Below are 13472 nucleotides of genomic sequence, written 5' to 3'. Positions count from 1 at the left end.
TGCCTAATGCATGCATCTCGAAAGCTTCGACCCTATTTCCAAGCACACCCTATCCATGTGTTAACTGACCAGCAACAGAGGCATGTTTTATCCAAGCCTGAAGCATCCGGAAGACTGTTGAAGTGGGCTATCGAGCTCGGACAATTCGAGATCACTTATCACCCAAGAACGACAATCAAAGGACAAGCTCTGGCAGATTTTTTATTGTTGAATGTGCTGGGATCTCCAACCATGAAGTCGTAACCCCAACCTGCGAGCTGTGGAAATTTTATGTCGATGGATCCTCTAATGAAAATGGATTGGGGACAGGCAGCATTATAATTACCCCAACAGGAAATCGCTTCCACTCGGCACTAAGGTTTGGCTTTGAGGTGTCAAACAACGAGCCTAAATATGAGGCGTTATTAGCAGGACTTCGAATAGCCACTGAGCTCAAAACAAAGGCTATACATTGCTATAACGACTCGCAGTTGGTGGTTAACCAAGTCCTGGGGGAGTATCAAACTCATGGTATAAAAATGGCCGCGTACCTAGAGAAAGTAAAGGCAACACTCGGAAGGTTTGAGTTCTACGCTATAGAACAAGTCCCCCAAGAATAAAATTCAAATGCAAACGCATTGGCTAGGCTTGCCACAACTAACGAAGCTGACACACTGAACGTGGTCCCAATAGAATTTCTATCGACCCCGAGTATTAACGAGCCTGAAAAAGAAGATGTATGTATGATCGACTCACAACCAACCTCGATGGCCCCAGTAGTGGAATACCTCGAAACCGGAAGTCTCCCAGTAGACTGGAACGAGGCTAGAAAGCTGATGTACCAAATTCCAAGGTACACTATTGTGGAGGGGAAATTGTATAGAAGGGGGTATTCTATGCCATTACTTCGTCGTGTAACTCCTCCTGAGGCGAACAATAATTTGGAAGAGATCCATGAAGGATTTTGTGGAGATCACACTGAGGGGTATAGTTTGTCGAAAAATGTGATTATGCATGGGTATTTCTTGCCCACAGTCAAGGCAGACTCGTTCGATTATGTAAAAAGTTGTGATAAATATCAACGATTTGCCTCAATTCCATGAGCTCCACCCATCCATCTCGCCATGATGAGTTCCCCATGGCCATTCACAGTATGGGGGATTGACCTCATAGGCTCCTTGCCAACTGAAAAAGGTGGAGTGAGGTATGTTGTGGTCGCAGTAGATTATTTTACAAATGGACCAAAGCTGAACCCTTGGCCACTATTACCTCGAAGAAAGTCCTAGATTTCATAGTAAAGAATATCATCTGCAGATATTGGATGCCTAGGAAGATAGTATCAGCTAATGGGACCCAGTTCGACATCGATTTATTTACACATTTCTGCGAAAAAAATGGGATAATAAAAAGTTTCTCCTCTGTGGCCCATCCCCTGGTCAAAGGAGTCGCCTAAAGTCTCGTGGGCTTATAGAACCACAGCCCGAACGTCAACAGGGCATACCCCCTTTTCCCTGGCTTATGGATGCGAGGCCATGTTGCCTATCAAGGTTGAAATCCCCACAATAAGGCACGATGCATACAATCAGGCCTCGAACCAATCCCAACTCGAAGAAAGTCTGGACCTCATTGAAGAGATCCGAGTTGAAGCCATATTAAAAAAATGATGTATACATCAATGAGCTACTAGGTATTTTAACAAGAAGGTCCGAGATAGAAAATTTGGATTGGGAGACCTGGTGCTAAGGCGTGTATTCTTAGCCACACGAGACCCGTCAGATGGGGTACTAGGACCTAACTGGGAAGGACTTTACCAGATCGAGTCCATTATTCGACCTAGAGTGTATAAGTTGGCGAGGTTAAATGGAGAATTGGTTCCGCGAGCTTGGAATGGTGAACATCTACGATCTTATTATCGGTAATGTAGGAATGATGCTTTCATTGTAACCAAGCATGTGCTTGATTTTTTACTTTTTATCAATTAAATTCTGAATTTAGTTCCAAATTTGTATTTTTTGCAAACTGTAACAACCTAAATTTGCTAATAGGGCTTAGGGCCTTGGTTAGCATGCCTGGAGGGCAATAAATGATTTAATATGCTAATATGTGAATATGTAATAGAAATGCATGTTTAGTTGAATTAAATATGCATGTGGGCCCCGTTTGGATATTAGGGGCATAAATATGATAAATATGATATGTGTGTGATATATATCTGTGTAGCACGATCTGAGACAGTTCTCGAGAACAGTTAGCCAGAAAGTCACAACGGGGTTGAGAATCCGACTCTGGGCGAGTCGAGGGGTACTTTGGGTATTAGATGTATTATGGGGTTATCGAGTTATGGAAATAAATATTTGGAGATATATTTAAGGTTAGAATGTCTAGGAGGGGATATTGGGGAAATTTACCATTTTTCCCTCGGGGACGTCTTTGGTACCCCGAGCCTTGAGGTAACCTTAAAGCTTAAGTTAAATAAAACAAAGCCTAGGAAGCTTTTGGAGACTTAGAAACCGACATTCACTTTCCCTTCCTAGCTAAAGATAGTTTCTAATCTCTCTCATCTTTACTCTCTAAGACAAACTCAAGGAAACTAGCAAGGGAAAGAAATCAGTCAAGAACTAGAATTGGGGCAAAGCTTAGGAGACTCTAACCAGAAAACCAGGGCTTGGAGCTTGAGGAATTGAATTTGGGAATTTAGGGGATCAACTCTGAATCAAAACTCAGCAAGGGTAAGTTCTAACTCTGAGAATTATGGTTGATTTCTACTGTTTTCTTAGGAAATGCATGTGAGTAGGATTTGATCTGCTATAGGGTGTTTAGCTGAGTTTTTGATAGGTTTTGATGTTAAAACTAGGCTAGAACCTTTGTGATGATTATCTGGAATTGCTAGTTTGGTTTTGGGTGAGATGGTTTGAAGAAAATGCAGGAAAATATGGAGATTTCTGGGTTTGGAGGCGAGGGCCGCGGCCCGTGTGCATGCGAGGCCTTGGGAGGCCATGGTGTTCAAGGCGCGCCGCGGCCCATGTGTGTTTCAGGGAGGTGCTAGCCTCTGTTTTGAGGCTAGCCGCGGCGCTTGTGGGGTAAGGTCGCGGCTCTTAGTGCCATTTTGTGTTTTTAAGTGTGTTTAGGCTTGGGAACTCAAAGGTTAAGGCTCGGGATGGATTTTATCACCCAGATTGATAGAATTCAAGGTTCAGAGATTAGAGTTATGGCTCGAAGTTATTTAATAGATTAGAACTTGATGGATGAATATTGTTAATGTGTTGTGACTAGGGTTTTGGTGAGGCTCAAGTTAGGGGACTGTGCCCGGGATATCAGTGCTCAGAAAGCTTGGGACGCAGGTAAGAAAACCACTGTTCCCATAGAGCTTGTATGCAGGGCTGAGCCCCAATATGTTTGAATTGCAATGTGTAGCCCTTTGATTGATTTTTTTAGTGTTCTATATATGTTTATTATGCTATGAATGCTATTGTGTAAATGTTCGGCAAGGGCTGGGAACGGCACAGGCCGAGGTCGGCAGGGGCCGGGAACGGCAAAGGGCCCAGAACGGTGTTGGGTACGTTGAGTGCAAGGCCGAGTATGGCAAGGGGCTGGGAGCAGCGTTGAGCATGTGGAGTGCGAGTTGCCAGGGTGAGACCCTAAAGGATACCTGGGATATCCTCACGGTGTGGACTGCAAACCCAGGGCCTGGTAAAGCGCCTGGGACGACTTGGCCGTATGTGTTTAGCCTATTGATGGCCTGTTTATATGCTATGTGTTTGTTATGCATATGTTTTCTGCTTGTGAGGCTTTTCTTGCTGGGCTTCGCTTCACGGGTGCTCTGTGGTGCAGGTAAGGGCAAGGGAAAATTCGACCAACCATGAGTACGGAGAGTGTGAAGCGGCGCGTACATGTTTGGCCTGCTTGGCTGCCACAACCAGTGGTTTTGAGAGATGATTGTATTAAAACCTAGATTTTGTTGTTTAGTCGACGTTGTTTGTGCTCATATGTTGTAAATATTTCTAAATAATATTTTGGGATCCCAAGTGTCAAAACACTTTATGATTTTCAGTATATGGAATTACTTTCAAAGTTTATAACTCTGTTTATGGCCTTATTACACCTTTTGACCTAAAATATCGATTAGCGAGTTGAATGCAGATTTTAAACTCACTTAGTAATGACTCTAAGGAAGTAGTGTGTTACACAAACCCTCAAGTTCAATAACCTAAGATCACAATCATAGGATATTAAGGGGGCATAAGTGGTATACAATCATACCATAGGTTTGAAAAAATATAACATAAAGAAAACAAAATGTCTGGATTATTAACCCGACATGAAAATAAGTGTATGGATTATAAACCAAACACGTTAGCTAAATAAGTTTGGAACAAACTAGCAAAACCTAACCGACAGTAAAAAGTTGGAATTCTAGATAAACCAACTGTAAACTAAGTCGACACTAGGGCTGGAAAGTTTTGCAAATAAGTTTCAACCTCGCAACCTCGAGGCCGTACTTGAGGATGAGGAAAAGTGACTGGAAAATCAAAATATAACTAGTCTACTAAAATTACATGCCAATTAAGTACTTTCAAGTACATGGTAAAAGTAAGGTTCGATCTTGACAATAATGAAGTCGAACATGGATATTTTGAATAAACAGTGCATGAATGCATTGAAATTTGAACCTAAATCCAATAGATATATTTGTACGAATAAACAAGTATAGAAGCAAGTCCTTAATAGTGGCAGGCCTGAAATATTTTGACCCACAAATGTAAAGCATAATATTAAGGCAAAAAGCTAAAGGTAAAATCGAGTGCATAAAGATTTTCGAGCTAGAAAAATGTGTGCATAAAAATTACTATTGTTATAAATTGATAATTAAGAAAGCTCAAGATCAAGCTATAAATTGTCTTTGCCCAAAGAGCACAAAAAATATAATTACAAGAAATTCTAAGGGACACATACCTGTTTAAATCAGTTTATTTATTGACCAAATTGGACTCAACCTCCTCGCCTTTCTTTACCCCATTCCCACCATCTTGAGTGGTGGCTGTGACCTCTTCCTCGGCCAACCGAGCCTTCCATTTGGAGACGAACTCCTCTTCTTTGTCCTGGAGGAATGAGGTGTCAATGTCGAGATTCAGGGACCACATCACGTACATGGCTCAGTCAGTAGCCCAATCTTTCTTGGCCTTAAAATCCTCGAGCATGCGTTTTTTCTCATCCTTAAGAATTTCAAAGACAGAATTCTTTTATTCCTTCAAACGCTCGACCTCAGCCTTAGCAACACTGGTCTCAATCTTCAGGCATTCTATCTCGGCCCTGGAAGCATCGAAGTTTGCTGTCTTGGTGTCAAGTTTCACCTTTAAGTCATTGACCAATGCCTCGGAGGAGCCAAGCTTGGCTTGAAGAGGTTTTAGGGCATCCTTAGCTTTGGCACGGGCTTCTTTAGCTTTTGACTAGGCTTCCTTGGCCTCCTTCAGATTATCCTCAGCTTGAATACGAGCATGGTTTGCCTCGTAAACCAGGTTCTCCACCGTTACCATCTTGGAGGAAAACACTGAGTTTTGACGAAGTACACCAAGAAGGGCCTGGAGCAAAAAATTTGCAAGGGTTAGGAACTAGACAGATGATAAAGGAAGTTAAAAGACAATAAAAACTAGAATTCACCGAGATCAAAAGCTCCACTATTTGGTCAGTGAGGTGTGTGGGATTGTCACCTTTCAAGAACCACCAAACATCAATATCGAGGTTGCTGCATGCCTGGCCAGCTCGAGACAACATGTCCGAGCACAAATCGGCTCCTAGAGCCCCCGCCCCATTCTCTAGAGGGTACTACCACATGTGGGTGGCGGCCACGAACTTGTGGACCACAATCGGGGCACCCGTGGCCTTGGGGGCCCAAGGAGGCATCATCTATTTGCCTTTGTTCGCGACAAGATTTTGAATAGAAGGAGTCTTCTTCTCCTGGGGAGGTGGCATGGTCTCCAAAGGCTTGGCAGTGGCGGCAGCTGAGGTCGCGAGAGTGATGCCATGAACAATGTTGGTGGAGGCTGGAGCTTGGGCCTTAGGCTCGGTAGAGACAGGTTTTGAGGAAGACGAGCCCTCCGCGATCTTGGACGAATTTGAGGCAGGCCCTTTCTTTGAGGTCACACAACCTTGTTTGGATCCACGGGGTTTGGGGGGCTGCCTCAAGAGGCTGTCAAGATCCGACTCCATATCACCTAAGAATATAAAGTATATTGGTTAAGCCAAATACAAGAAAAAAAAAAAAACAATTAGAGATCAACACATTTTTGAAAAATGACTAAGTCACAACATAAGATCCTAACAAGAAGACTCACTAGAGTTCGAGCTTGGGGACTAGGAAATTCCCTTATCTTCAGATGAGGCTGCGGGAGTCCCCTCCCTAAAATTGGGGGACATCCTTGAAAGGTGTTTACCTAACAAAGATTCACTTGATGATGTGGAAAAATAAATATGCACGTGGGGTGCACGTGACTATTCAAGTGGGTACGTTCTGTTTGACCAGAAGAGGATTCACTCAGCAGAAGGCATATTTCATAGGCAACTAGGCTGGTCGTAGTATGTCAGATATCTTTTATAGATTTGTAATCTCGCATTTATGTAATAATTGTAATTTCCATTATTATTTGAGATACACTTGTATTAAATGTAATCAAGGCCCACCGACCCCTAAGAAACTCCTTGAGCCTATAAATAAGACTCAAAGGGGCTCAAGAAAGGGGACTTTTGAATCTTGAGAGAGAGAATTATAGTGTTTTTATCCGCCAAATTTGTATTCATCTTCAAACTTGTGAAACTCGTGAATTCTAGTTCATTGATCACAATTTTTGGAGTTCTACATTAATACGAATACTTAGTGTACGTAGGTCATTACCATCTCTGAGGTCGAACCACTATAAATCTTTGTGTAATGCCCCACATCACTATGGCTGCTTCCTGGAATGATGACTGGCACTACAAACCAACACGAGTCTTTCCAGCATGCTTTTTCCTCACTCGCACGCTTCCTGGGAAAACTTCCTAGGAGGTCACCCATCTTGAGGTTACTCCAAGTCAAACACACTTAACTTTGGAGTTCTCAAGTGATGGGCTACCGAAAAGAAGATGAATCTTGTTGATATAGGTAGTACCCATCAATCTATTTAAGCCCTCTTCAAATGTATAGTCCCATACCTACACAGTCTTAGAATCATCACACTTGACCTTCCCCAGGCGGTGTGGGATTGCACAGCTTTACCCGATCTTTCCCTTTATGGATCACGAGATTCTGACTGTCACAATCACCCCCCTTAGGGGTCCGATGTCCCCGTCGGCCACATTTCCGGCTGGGTGTATGCTCTGATACCATTTGTAACACCCCACGTCATTATGGCTATTTCCTGGAATGACGACTGGCCCTAAAAACCAACACGAGTCTTTCCAGCGTGCTTTGTCCTCACTCACACGCTTCCTGGGAAAACTTCCCAAGAGGTCACCCATCTTGAGATTACTCCAAGTCAAGCACGCTTAACTTTGGAGTTATCAAGTGATGGGCTACCAAAAAGAAGATGCATCTTGTTAATATAGGTAGTACCCATCAATCCATTTAAGCTCTCTTCAACTGTGTAGTCTCATACCTACACAGTCTTAGAATCATCACACTTGACCTTCCCCAGGCGGTGTGGGATTGCACAAATTTTTACCCTGTCTTTCCCTCTACGGATCACGAGATTCTGACTGTCACAATCACCCCCTTACAGGCCCGACGTCCCCATCGGCCACACTTCCAACTGGGTCAAGGCTCTGATACCATTTGTAACGCCCCACGTCACTATGGATGCTTCCTGGAATGACGACTGGGCCTACAAACCAACACGAGTCTTTCCAGCATGCTTTGTCCTCACTCGCATGCTTCCTGGGAAAACTTCCTAGGAGGTCTCCCATCTTGAGATTACTCCAGGTCAAGCACGCTTAACTTTAGAGTTCTCAAGTGATGGGCTACCGAAAAAAAGATGCATCTTCTTTTCGGTAGCCCGTCATTTGAGAACTCCAAAGTTAAGCGTGCTTGACCTGGAGTAATCTCAAGATGGGTGACCTCTTAGGAAGTTTTCCCAGGAAGTGTGCGAGTGAGGACAAAGCACGCTGTAAAAACTCGTGTTGGTTTGTAGGGCCAGTCGTCATTCTAGGAAGCAGCCATAGTGACGTGGGGCGTTACACTTTGTGTAATTTATCTTTTTGGCTTGATTTCATCTCATTTCTGTCATTTTACTTGACTCTGTGTCGTTGACAAAATCTAGGGTCAAAATTGAGAGATGAACTCAAGACTTCCAAAAAGATCAAATGGCGAAAACAACTAGGAAAACGGGGCAAACCTCAAGGAATGCGCCAACCCAACCTCATCCATAAAATATGGTTGAGGATGAGCTGCAAGTAGAATTGGAAGAGGAGGAAATGGATTATGAAACTTTGAGGATGACTCTGATTGTATTGCAAGAGGAATTGGCCAATCTGAGGGCTAATCAAGAAAATGTGGTTGAAACAATGGCGTTGCAGCAGAGGGAGATTGACAGGCAACACCAAGAGTTGAATGAGTGGTAGGCTGACATGGACCATCGACAAAGGGATGCCACTATCGCCCTAGAGGCAGCCATTCAGTTGGCCCGAGGAAAGCCTGCACCTGCCTCCCAACTGGATTATCCACCTAGTATGCACCCACAACACGGTCCACAATCAGATCATCCCCAACATCACCACACTCCACCTCAACCAGCAAACCCTCAGAGGCTAGAACAACCCCTTGCTGCTCAACAGGAGAGGCCTTTCCAGGATCGTGGGTAGCAGCCACCCTCTCGTGCTGGTCAAGACAATCCCCAGTAGCAAAGGAAGAATAGGGTCGAGCAACATCTTAGAAGCCCTAGATGCCAGACGACTGAGGAGCAAAACCCTTCGAGCAGAGGACAACATCCTTCTGCGAGTAGAAGGCAGGTGGAATCAGGCTCTACGATCAGGGGTCCCCCACGACATAATAATGCCCGGTGACCTACTGACCAACGCAGGCCTCCAACCACCTATCGAGACATTCCAACAAGGAGAGAGGGAAATAATGCAAACAGCAGATCGCACCATCATCGGTCACAATTTAAAGATGGCCATGATTATAACGAGGCAGATTCTGGCAAGAGGAATGCTGGAAGGCGGCAAGAAGAGAGGGGCAAAGAGCAGAACCCTCCACCAAGGGAGAACTGGCCAATGAGCCAAAATGCTGGGGGGCAACCTAAACAGCCAAATGTCTTTGATTGACTGGGCGCGAGTGAGCAAAGACATAAAGAGGAAGACCTGAGGGATGTCCTCAATGATAGAAGGGAAAGACACGATGAGTATTTCCCTAGCGCCAGTTGCTCCAACAGTACCAGATGCCTTGCAGGCCCAGCTCGATGCTTTAAATCAGGTCGTCCAGCAATTAGTTAGGAACCAGACTTCCCATATTGAGTTTGATTAGAGAAAGGGCACACCATTTGTGCAAAGAATTGCGATGGCTGAGACTCTGAGCAAATTCAAAATGTTGGTCTTGCCCAACTTCACTGGATTAGAAGATCCTGTATCTCACGTGAACAAATTTGAGATATAGATGGACATCCAAAAAGTGTCAGACGATGCTCGGTGCAGAATTTTTCCTGCCACTCTATCTGAGACTGCCCAAGAGTGGTTTTTCAAGTTCCCTCCAGCCACTATAGTCTCTTGGGAAATGTTTGTAAATGAGTTTTACAGGCAATTCTATGCTGGTCGGGTACATCAAACCGAGGCCAAAGGAGAGACCCTTAAGGGATATGTTCAATAGTTCATGCGAGCAGCTGTTAGGGCCAAGACGGTTGTAGATGAAGGTAAGATGATGGCTCTTATAGCTGGGGTAAGGCGCCACTCATCCCTCTGGAACAGTTTTTGAAAGAATGGGGTAAAGAGTACCCAAGAATTTCTAGATCGAGCAGACAGGTACATCAAGCTCGAGGAGGCCATTGCCAACGAAGGGAAGTCTCCCACGGACGGCCAGGGACCAAAATGATCTCTCGCCAAAGCTGCCAATGAGTCTGGAAAGACCAATGGCAACAAAAAAAATAATGGAAAGAATGGGGGAAAAGGGCAAACCACGAGTCAACAATGTCTGAGAACAAGCGCCCAAAAAGTAATAGATACGAGCCAAGGTTCACTAATTACACAGCCCTGGTCGATAGCCGAGCGGAGGTATATTAGGCCAATCACACTACTGTTCCCTTTAGGCGACCAGCCCCAATCAGGAAAGATATCTCTAAACGAGATACTCCTAAGTTTTGTCGTTTTCATAATGGCTATGGCTAGGACACCAACGGATGCAACCAGCTTAAGGATGAGATTAAGTTCCTTATTAGACAAGGACACCTGAGGAGGTATGTATGAGCAGATGGAGGTTCTCAGCGAGAGGCTCAAGGAGGCAATGAGTAGGCATCTGTACGCCAATGCTCACCTCCTTTACAGCCAGCTCCAGTTGCTGGTACATTGCTGACCATCTGCGGAGGACCACACATAGCAGGTAATAGTGGGAAGGCGAGGGAGATATACGCCTGAACCTTAGGTCACGACCAGGACATTGAATGCTGAACGTAGGGGAGCAAACTCCCAAAAAAGCTCGAACAGAGGAAGAATCGATAACTTTCTCTGAGCTTAACGCACAGCATGTTCGGTTTCCTCATTCGGATCCTCTGGTCGTGGACGTCCAAATTGTCAATATGATGGTTAAGCGGGTGTTGGTAGATACAGGAAGCTTAGTCAACATTCTGTATAAATCTTCACTGGAGAGGATGAAATTGTCAGTGCAAGATTTGAAACCATGCAACTAAACCATTTATGGTTTTTTCGACGAAGGGCTTGCCCCAACTGGGTCGATTAGGCTTCCGGTCATAGCAGGAACTGCACCTGTGAACAGGACATTACTCACTACTTTTATAGTAGTTGATTGCCCTTCTGCGTATAATGCTGTGATTGGAAGGCCTATTCTAGTCGACCTGCAAGCCGTAACCTCAGTCTAGCACTTGGCCATGAAGTTTCCAACCGACGCAGGGATAGGGTACATGTTGGGAAACCAGCGAGAAGCACGAGAATGTTATAATCCCTCGATCACCTAGGCAAAAAGGGGCGGATCGAGGGAAAAAGCCGAGAAAAGGTTGTTGTTAGTAAATGAAGGACAAGCCCAATCAGGTGAACAAGTCTTAGATCCTCACTTTGGGAATTTTGAAGAAAATGTTGGACCAGTGGAGGACCTCGAGGAGGTCCAACTAGAAGAAGCAGATCCGACCAGGGTTGTGAAAGTCGGTAAAAACTTAGAGACAACAACAAAAAACAAACTGGTGGAATTTTTGAATGAGAACCAGGAGGTGTTTGCCTGGTCGCATGAAGATATGGTTGGATAGACCCAGCGGTAATCAACCATGTCTTAAATATAGACAAAAAATTTCCTCCAGTACAACAAAAAATAAGGCTCCTCGACAAAGACAGATTAAAGGCCCTAAGAGAGGAAGTCGAGAGGCTGAAGGAAAACAGATTCATCAAGGTAGCGTTTTATCCATCTTGGGTATCTAATCCCGTACTGGTTCCCAAGCCGAATGGTAAGTGGAGGACGTGCGTGGATTTCACAGACCTTAATAAAGCATGCCCAAAGGATTGTTTCCCACTCCCAAGGATCAGCCAGTTGGTCGATGCTACATCAAGACGCGAGATTTTATCATTCATGGATGCATACTCTGGGTACAATCAAATCAACATGCATCCTTCTGATGAGGACCACACTAGCTTTCGAATAGATACAGGGCTATAATGTTACAAAGTAATGCCCTTCGGTTTGAAAAACGCTGGTGTGACTTACCAACGACTGGTCAACCATATGTTAAAAGAAATGATCGGCGTTAGCATGGAGGTATATGTCGATGACATGCTGGTTAAGTCAAAGAAAGCTAAAGAACACATCGAGGACCTTCGAAGATGCTTCAACATCTTGAACAAATATCAGATGAAGCTAAACCCCCTCAAGTGTTCGTTTGGTGTTGGATCAGGGAAATTTTTGGGATTCATAGTGAACTCCTAAGGAATTGAGGCTATTCCCGAAAAAATTCAGGCCCTAATCGTGATGAAGTCTCCCGCCAAGATTAAAGATGTTCAAAGCCTAACTGGGAGGAACGCCACCCTGAGTAGATTCATATCCAAGTCGGCTGAAAAATGTGTCCCATTTTTCGATCTACTCAGGGGGAACAAGAAATTTGAATGGACAGAAGAGTGCGAACAGGCTTTTCAGGCGCTAAAGACCCACATGTCGCAACAACCAATCTTGTCCAAGCTGGTCAAAAAGGAAACTATGTTCTTCTATTTGGCAGTCACAGAATATGCTGCTAGTGCTGTTTTAATCAGAGAAGAAAACAACGTTCAGAAAGCAGTGTATTATGTGAGCAAGAGGTTAGTGGGAGCAGAGTTGCGGTATCCACCCATTGAAAAGTTAGCCTATTGCTTGATTCTGGCCTCAAGGAAGCTGCGACCTTACTTTCAGGCTCACCCCATCGTGTTACTCACCGACCAGCCATTATGGAAAGTCTTGCAGAAACCAGAAGTCGCTGGTTGGTTATTAAAATGGGTAGTCGAACTAGGGCAGTTCGACATTTCTTATTCTCCACGGGAAGCTATGAAAGGACAGACTTTAGTAGACTTTGTCGCAGAATTCATCGGGATCCCAATTAGCGAGCCGATGGAAGAAACTGAAAGTCAAATTCAAGTTCCTTCCTGAAAATTGTTCGTAGATGGCTCTTCCAACGAGCACAATGCAGGAGCAGGTCTGATATTAGTTACACGAGAAGGACATCGATTCCATTGTGCAATCCAGTTTGACTTTACAACGTCCAATAATGAAGTTGAATACGAAGCTCTGCTCGCAGGATTAAGGCTAGCCAAGGACATGGATATAAAGTCACTAGAAATTTATAGTGATTCCTAGCTAGTGGTTAATCAGGTTATGGGAGAATATTAGGCTAGGGGTCTCTAAATGGTTGCTTATTTGAAAAAAGCAAAGGACGTATTAGCACAGTTTGAAAGGTATACTCTTCAACAAGTGCCCCACGATCAGAATTCGAATGTTGATGCCTTAGCCAAGTTAGCAAGTGCGAAGAATGCTGACACCTTGAACATAGTACCAGTTGAACATTTGTCGGCACCAAGCATTCAAGCAGAAGAGTCTTCACTAGTGATTCAAGCGACAGACACATGGATGTCGTCCATCATTAGATTCCTTGGGCAGGGATTGCTGCCAGCGGAAAGAACCAAAGCAAGGACTCTCCAGAGGCAGTCGACTCGATTCATTCTGGTCGACGAAATTTTATATAGAAGAGGGTACTCAATGCCTTTGTTACGATGTGTCTCTAAGGAGAAAGCTAAGGAACTAATGCAAGAAGTCCATGCAGGTTTCTTTGGAGATTACTTGGGGGGCA

Source organism: Humulus lupulus, chromosome 4 (assembly GCF_963169125.1).
Source record: "Humulus lupulus chromosome 4, drHumLupu1.1, whole genome shotgun sequence".
NCBI classification, from domain to species: Eukaryota; Viridiplantae; Streptophyta; class Magnoliopsida; order Rosales; family Cannabaceae; genus Humulus; species Humulus lupulus.
The sequence above is the reverse complement of the archived record's forward strand: the minus strand, read 5'-3'. Positions refer to the sequence as shown.